The 6972-nt window shown below is 39.1% G+C and overlaps 1 protein-coding gene across 1 annotated transcript in view; it reads left to right on the forward strand.

The window, feature by feature from the left end:
- The window catches only part of POLA1 (DNA polymerase alpha 1, catalytic subunit), a 184676-nt gene that overhangs the window by 115792 nt on the left and 61912 nt on the right, over window positions 1-6972 (forward strand).

Genomic DNA, 6972 nt, shown 5'->3' on the forward strand with positions numbered 1-6972 from the left:
TTCCCTCAAAAATTTTTTTTTCTGATAAAATTATCTTAGAATTTTGCCTTTATAAAGAATTTGCTTCGTGTTTTCTTTTCTGTGCCCAAAGAGGAGGGTGGGAGTGTGGGCTTTTAAGCATCATGAGGTGTCCCTTTCATATGTCCATCCAGTCCTATATAAATTCAGATAATCTCATCTCCAGGTAGTTTCCATTAGTAGCTGCAAGTTCCAGAGGAGTGGCCGTGTCCCCTCAGGCTGTGGGGGGACACAGGCTCGACAAAGTCAGATGTCTGAAGGTGTCACCTGTGAGGAGCCCTCCTGATCAGTGTGCTACACTGGCTCTGCTTTGGTGCTCTCACAGGTCAGTTCCTCCATCCATAGGATAATTCAGGCAGCTCCCTGATGTGTCTTTGTGCTTGCTCTGGAGGGACATTCAGGATGAAGTGCACATAGCAGGCAAGCACCAGGGCTCTGCAGAGTCACTGTTCCTGCAGGAGAGAGGTGTGAGTCTCTGACTATACCGGTTCTGACCTCAGCAAGTTCTCCATCTGGAAAAACCCTTTCAAAAGTTACATGAGTCTGTGACTTTCTTCTTGTGTCAGCAGCAGTAGAATTGGTTTGTTTATAACAGTGCATCCTCTGAGGTTTTAATCAGGTGTATTTCCCCACAAAAATGTGGAGTATTGCTTGAGGAACCTAAGCTATGCTGAAATTCACTGAAGTGGTGGAATCACCATCCCTGGAAGTGTTCAAAAGGTGTGTGGATGTGGCAACTGGGCTGCTGGGATAATGGTTGGACTGTGCGCTTAGATGTTTTTTCCAACACTAATGATTCTATGATTCACATTACTAAGTGGGTTGAGTTTTCTGGTGGAGTCTTATTTCACTGCTTATGATAGCATTCCAGACCTGAAGGGGTTTTTTCTTGGCATTGTAGCAGTGGCAGATAGGTGTCACTCAGGTCTGCTCTGTCTGCTGAAATTCCAGTGCATGACACTAGCTCTCACCCTGTCATTCAGACTTGCATTGCTGCTGGTGTCTCACCAAGGTGGGGCAGATGCATTGTTACTAGAGTGTTTCTTTGTCCTGAACAGGCAAGAAAGCAGATTAGAAGTTGAAATTACTTCAAAGTATGCAGCAGAAAATCTTTCATGACTTTACAGCAAGAGCTCATCTTTAAGTCAATATTCATATCACCTTTCATGTTGGTAGTGTAAAATCATTATATAATTCTCAAAAGATGTAGTTACTACTGATAGTGAAACCATTGGCCAAAGAACATGCAAACAGAGGTTGTGGTTCTAGTTCCTGAAATGTTGTCTACTACTAGGAAAGTGTGTCTGTTCCCCCAAACACTCAGCTATTTACAGAAGACGCAGACAGGGAGAACACACCACACGTGTGGAACAAATTATTGCAATTGGAACTCATAACTTTCAGGTCACTGAGTTAAGTCCTCTGTTGCCATAATGTTGCCTGATTTAACTTCATAAAATCATCTGTCTTTTCATATTGCTTGGGAGGATCAATAGATTTGATAATGTATACAGTAATGAGGTGGATCATCCTTCCAGAGGATTTCAGGGCACTTCAGACAGATTTGTTGCCCTGTTAGGCAATACAATCCATAATAATGGATGTTGTCAGGAAAGCAGGTTTTGGAGCTTCTGGTCTTGGAATGAGTGGAAATATCTTTTTGTAAGAGTAGTATGAAAAGAAAGGCCAGTATGAAGTGAAAGTGTCCTGATTAGCAACTCACAATGGTACCTGGATCAGCAAATCTTCATTGCATTGTCTCTCAAATTCAGCCTTCCAAAAACTGGGTTGCTGATCAGTGGCATGAGCAGCAGGCTTAAACTGGCTGACCAGGACAGCATGTTCAGGTTGGGTTCCTGTGCTTCCCTTCTGGTGGGTTTGATGGTGTAAGGTGATAACTTCAGCTCTGCAGTGCTGGAGACACAGGTTTGCTCAGATATGCCAGCCATCTGAGACTGGGCATCATCCACCAAGATCCCATTTTCCAAAATCCACCTTAAAATTGTCTTCAGTGGGGAGGAAGGTTGCAGAGAAGCAGGCATGGATGACAAGTAAATTCAACTCCAAGGAACTGACAGTGACTTCTGAATGATTTTCAGTGCTTGCAGCTTTCTGCTTTTTACCAGGACATTTTTTCATTCCACATGAACTTTTGAAGTTTTGTAGTGCCTCAGCATCCAGACTGTCTGAAGGCAGGAGCAGATGCAGAACTCAAGTGTCTTAGGGAAGCACATTCAGTCCTCTGCTGTAGCAGGCAACCAAGCTACATTGTCAAATGTAATTTGTAAAAATTATTAAGATAAAGCTCAGTAAATGCATGTTGTTGACCCCTGCATCTTCTGTTTGAAAGGCTGTTGCAAAACCATTTGCCTCTGTATTTTGGGGTAATATTTCTAATGCTTGTTGATCATTAGAATGGGAGAGGCTAATTCTCAAGAACGATCTTACAAAGAAACAAAATTTACTTTTGACTTGCAAATTTCTCCCTATTAGCTACAGTACATGGACTTAATACTCTTCAGGGATTTTCTTTTATATTGTGCTTTATTTCAGGGTTTTTTCACATACTTTTTTATATTTTAAAATGAACTGAGCATTTGTGGGCAGGATGTTTGGAGGCCCTAGTTGCTTTTTCTTCCCCTCTGTCAACTTTTATTTCATTTCCCACGGTGTTGCAGATACCAAATAGAACAAAGCTGAAGGTTCCCTATTATGATTTTGTTTGATGTACTACAAATTAATTTACAGACTCAGTGATAGCTGCTGGGAAATGAAGGATTGGTTTTGTTTGGTCAGTGAAGATGACAGGCATGGATCAAATAAGGGTTAACAATAATGCACTTGAACAGATTGAATCAGAACATAATGCATGTATTGAATTTGATTGCAACATGCATGACCATGGAAAAGTTTTTTGTTTAAAAGAAATCAAGGCTATGGCTTAATTATCAAAGCAAAACAGGAGACATAAAGAGCTACATGTTTCTAATACTGCCTTTTTCAAAAATAGCTCCCTTCACACAGTTATCTACATGTTTAATTTCCATGCATAATAGCAACAGTTATTGTTGTCATTTGTTACGAGAGATTAACAGATAGCAAGTACAAACAAACGCAAATAAGGCCTGAATAGAGAGGTGACAAAGAAGAAAAGACCTCTTTACTGTTAATTATAACTAGTGGGAAGTCTATACAAATGACATTAGCTGTATTCTGTATGAATTGAAGTGACATCCAGTTTGTTAGTATCTACTCAACACATTTGGCATTTTATTGTAGGCAATAACTTAAATCTTCATTTTTTGAATATAGTTTATTGAGAAATGTGCTGCTCAGTAAAACTTGTATGTTTTGATCATTATTTCTTAGTAGCTGAAAACAAGCATAATAGTTAGCTGTTGAATTTAAGTGTTTATTTTTATTCTAAGCTATGGTTTTTTAGTTAAGTCAGGGGATTTTCAGTCTTTTTTCACCTGTTTTTTGTGACCAGCAGAATCTCCCAGTGCTTTCTTCAGCAGTGACTGCATTAGACTGAAACAATTGCATAAAGAAACTTGCTTCAAATTATTCAGTGGTAGTTTGAGAGGACCTTCTATGCATTCTCTTGTAAGACAGTAGAAGCTGTACCTTGTGAGTGGTGCAGTCCTTTGTTTCATAATTGTTAGCTAAAAAGGCCAATAGATGGCAGAAAACACAGTTACTTTTATCATACATTATTTTCATGGTTGTCTATTTTTGAGTATTCTGTTCAGCTGAAGCTGGGATGCTGCTCCCATTCCAGGCTTTGTTTTTTCAGTTGCACTTGCATTCCCTAACAAAATATCTTAGTATCTGGCAGTTTCCATTATTTGTTTTTCTAATATAACAAATTGCTTCAAAGTTCAGATGTAGTCATTTAATATGTTTTGAGTCATGAGTATTCTCTTTGTGCACAGAGAATCTTTTCATAGTTACAGCTGAAAAAATTAAGCTCTTCAACAGGAGGGTTTTAGAATGGGTGAGGACACTCTCCACACCTCCCCTGCCTGGCTGTGTGTTTTAAGGTGCTGTTTATGTCAGATTGCTACCAGATGTTTCATAGGAGGTAGAGATGCCACAGAATAAACAAATTTCCAAAGAAAGCATGTCTTTTGTCTCTAAAAAATTAACTTAATGCAAGATCTGTGAGAATTCATTATCCTTACAAAAATGTTTTTGATTCTTCCCTCACAGCGGCTCTAATGATATTATTGGTTCTCATGTAGGTGAATGCCTGAAAATCTCAATGAGTAGCTTTTTTGGTAGAAGGTTATTCCATGTCTGTTTAAACTGAGTTATTTAATCAGTGTCAGACCACATAATAAACACCTACCTCTTTTAGAGGAAATCTTAAGTTCATTTGCAAAACCAAAGCCAAGGCCTGTCTTTTTCACTTGAGGCTCATTTGTGTAGCTGACTCCAGAAGACACAGGTCAGGTGTCTGTTAGGTCAGGCCCTCAGTTAGGATTTCTTACAGTGAACCATGTGTTGGTGAGCAGTTTCTTATGTTGCTAATGTCAGTTCTGAAGTATTTGTCATAAATAAATTGTATATGACAATGACAAAGAAAGTGGTATTAGGACTGCTAGGGCGGCAGTTGTGCAAGAGAGCAAATCACAGGGTTTTGAATTCTTGACATTTTCTCCCTGTGCAGTTTTAAATGTCATCATTTATATTGCTGATCTATGTAACAATAAGGTTCACACTTAGTGATCAGATACACCAATCATACTGTTTCCAAAACCCCTTACACTATTAAGAGGGTCTGGAGGAGGGAGGATTTCCTCATCCCAAAATCTGTTAGGTGAATTGCTTTTGGAGATGCATTTTCTTCCTTCATTTACTATAAATGGATCGTAGGGTAAGCTAATGGATAAGAATGGAAAAGCTTAAACTGGGTATCAGGCTTTAGATGTCAGAGTTGGGTGAAATGAATCTAAGTGCATCTGTAAATGCACTCCTTCCATTTCTTCACTGTAGCTTAAACACTTCAGCAAGTGCTGCATACATTGATATTGCTGTGATGTTCTCCACAAGTTTTTCCAGTCTGTCCACATGGACATAAAAGCTCTGCTCTGCAAGGGCAGCAGGAAGTGTTCTGATGGATTTGGCACCAGTGGGATAATATTGAGTATGTGACATGGCTGAAGAAATGGTGAAAGAGGAGAGGTCTCTGGAATAAATGAAGTTACTTGGAAAGGATTTGAGGTTTCATCTTAAATAGATAAACAGTCTTGAAGTACATCTCAAATTATTATAGAATATATTTTTAAGTTGAAATCCAAGTGGAGATAGGTAGAAGTCATTGCCAGAACATAACAATTGGACAGCTTGTCAAAGAGCTAGTGAGAATGAAAGCAAGCAATATTTTGAGTTGTCCTCTGATTCATAACATTTCCAAAGTACGAGGAATCCAGGTGTGGTTGGAGTTAACTTCTTTGCAGGAGCAACGAAAAATTTGGAAACGGGCAAAATTAACCACTTAATATTCCCGTCAGAGACATCACCAGCCAATAGTCTGAAATGCAGTTTTACAGGGCTGAGCTGCTCAAGGTAGTAAAAGCAGGAACTCCTTGAGAACAGTTGCAGGAACACTAAGTTGACTTCTCAGTTAACAACAGAACCTTAAATGCTCTGCCAAGTAAGGTGAAGTGAAGAAATACTGAGAACCCAATCTTAATTTTGTGTCCAGTGTATGTATTGACCTAGTAGGGAAGATTATAATTCTTAAAAAATAAAAAATATCTTTCTGGATATGACTCTTCAATGCCCAAATTCTTGGTAGTGGGCTCTAGGCAGACAGAACTTGAGGAGAGAAAGGAGCAGAGAACAAGATGGAAAATACCATTTTGTTCCTGTATAAATTCATGTTCGTTAGTATCTGGAATACAGTGTGCAGTACTGGTTTCATCTTCCTCCCCACTTGTCCCATTTTCCACCACTCCCTCATTTCCAAAAAGACCTGGGAGAGATTCAGAGAAGGGCAACCAAGATTTGGAGTGGTTTCCAGGCAAGGAACAACTAAGTAAATTAGGACTGTGGTTTGGAAAAGACTTTGATTGAAGGTGATGTGATGGAGGTCTGTAAAATCATGAGTGGCACAAAGAAGGTGAATGCAGAATGATTATCCCTAGTCTCTCCTGATGCAAGAACTGGAAAGCCTTAAAAGAGGAGCTGCGTGCATGGGTGTGTGTTTTCAAGAAAAATAAAATGCTTTTTCATATAGTTTATAGGTGTTCTGCTGGATGTTGCAGATGCTAAAAGTTTACATGGGTTTGAAAAGCACATGAAGTTCATTGGGCTCATTAATGCATTAATTTATTCACTACTGAATACAGAAACAGTGATTAGGGTGGTCCTTGACCTATTTCCAAAAGCTGGGAAAATCTGTAGAAGAGTTCTACTCTGTCCTTTGTCTTTTGCCATTCCTTAAGCATCTTTGTGGTTCTTAGGGAGGAGGTTGAACCTCGCATGAAAAGTTCATCCTTTCCAGTTCTGGAATCATTCCTTCTTGCATACTCTTAAGAGAAGACTTTTGCGTTGTCTCCCTGAGCTGACATAGAGCAAATTGGCTCAGATTTTATTTCATTTTAACTCTACAAAATGCTAGATTTTCTTAAATTAATCAGTTTATGTTGAAGTCTTGGTAGCTTTCTGAAAAAAAACCACAAAACCTCAAAAACCTAAAAAAGAAGAAAGGAAAGCTTCTGGCTGCCATTAGAAAACAGAAAACTGTTTCTCCCCTCTAAAGTGCAAGCCAAGAAATGGCATTTTACTTAAATATTCAATTTATTAGAAGTCTTGCTGAATGGAGTGGAGTGTCCTGCTGAATGGTCTGCCTACCTGAATAAAATATTCCTGTTGTATGCCAGTGTTGTAACTGGAGAAGAGCAGAGGTTTTGGTGTATTTCAAAGAAGGGATGACTGCAGTGTGCA

Source organism: Ammospiza caudacuta, chromosome 2 (genome assembly GCF_027887145.1).
Source record: "Ammospiza caudacuta isolate bAmmCau1 chromosome 2, bAmmCau1.pri, whole genome shotgun sequence".
NCBI classification, from domain to species: Eukaryota; Metazoa; Chordata; class Aves; order Passeriformes; family Passerellidae; genus Ammospiza; species Ammospiza caudacuta.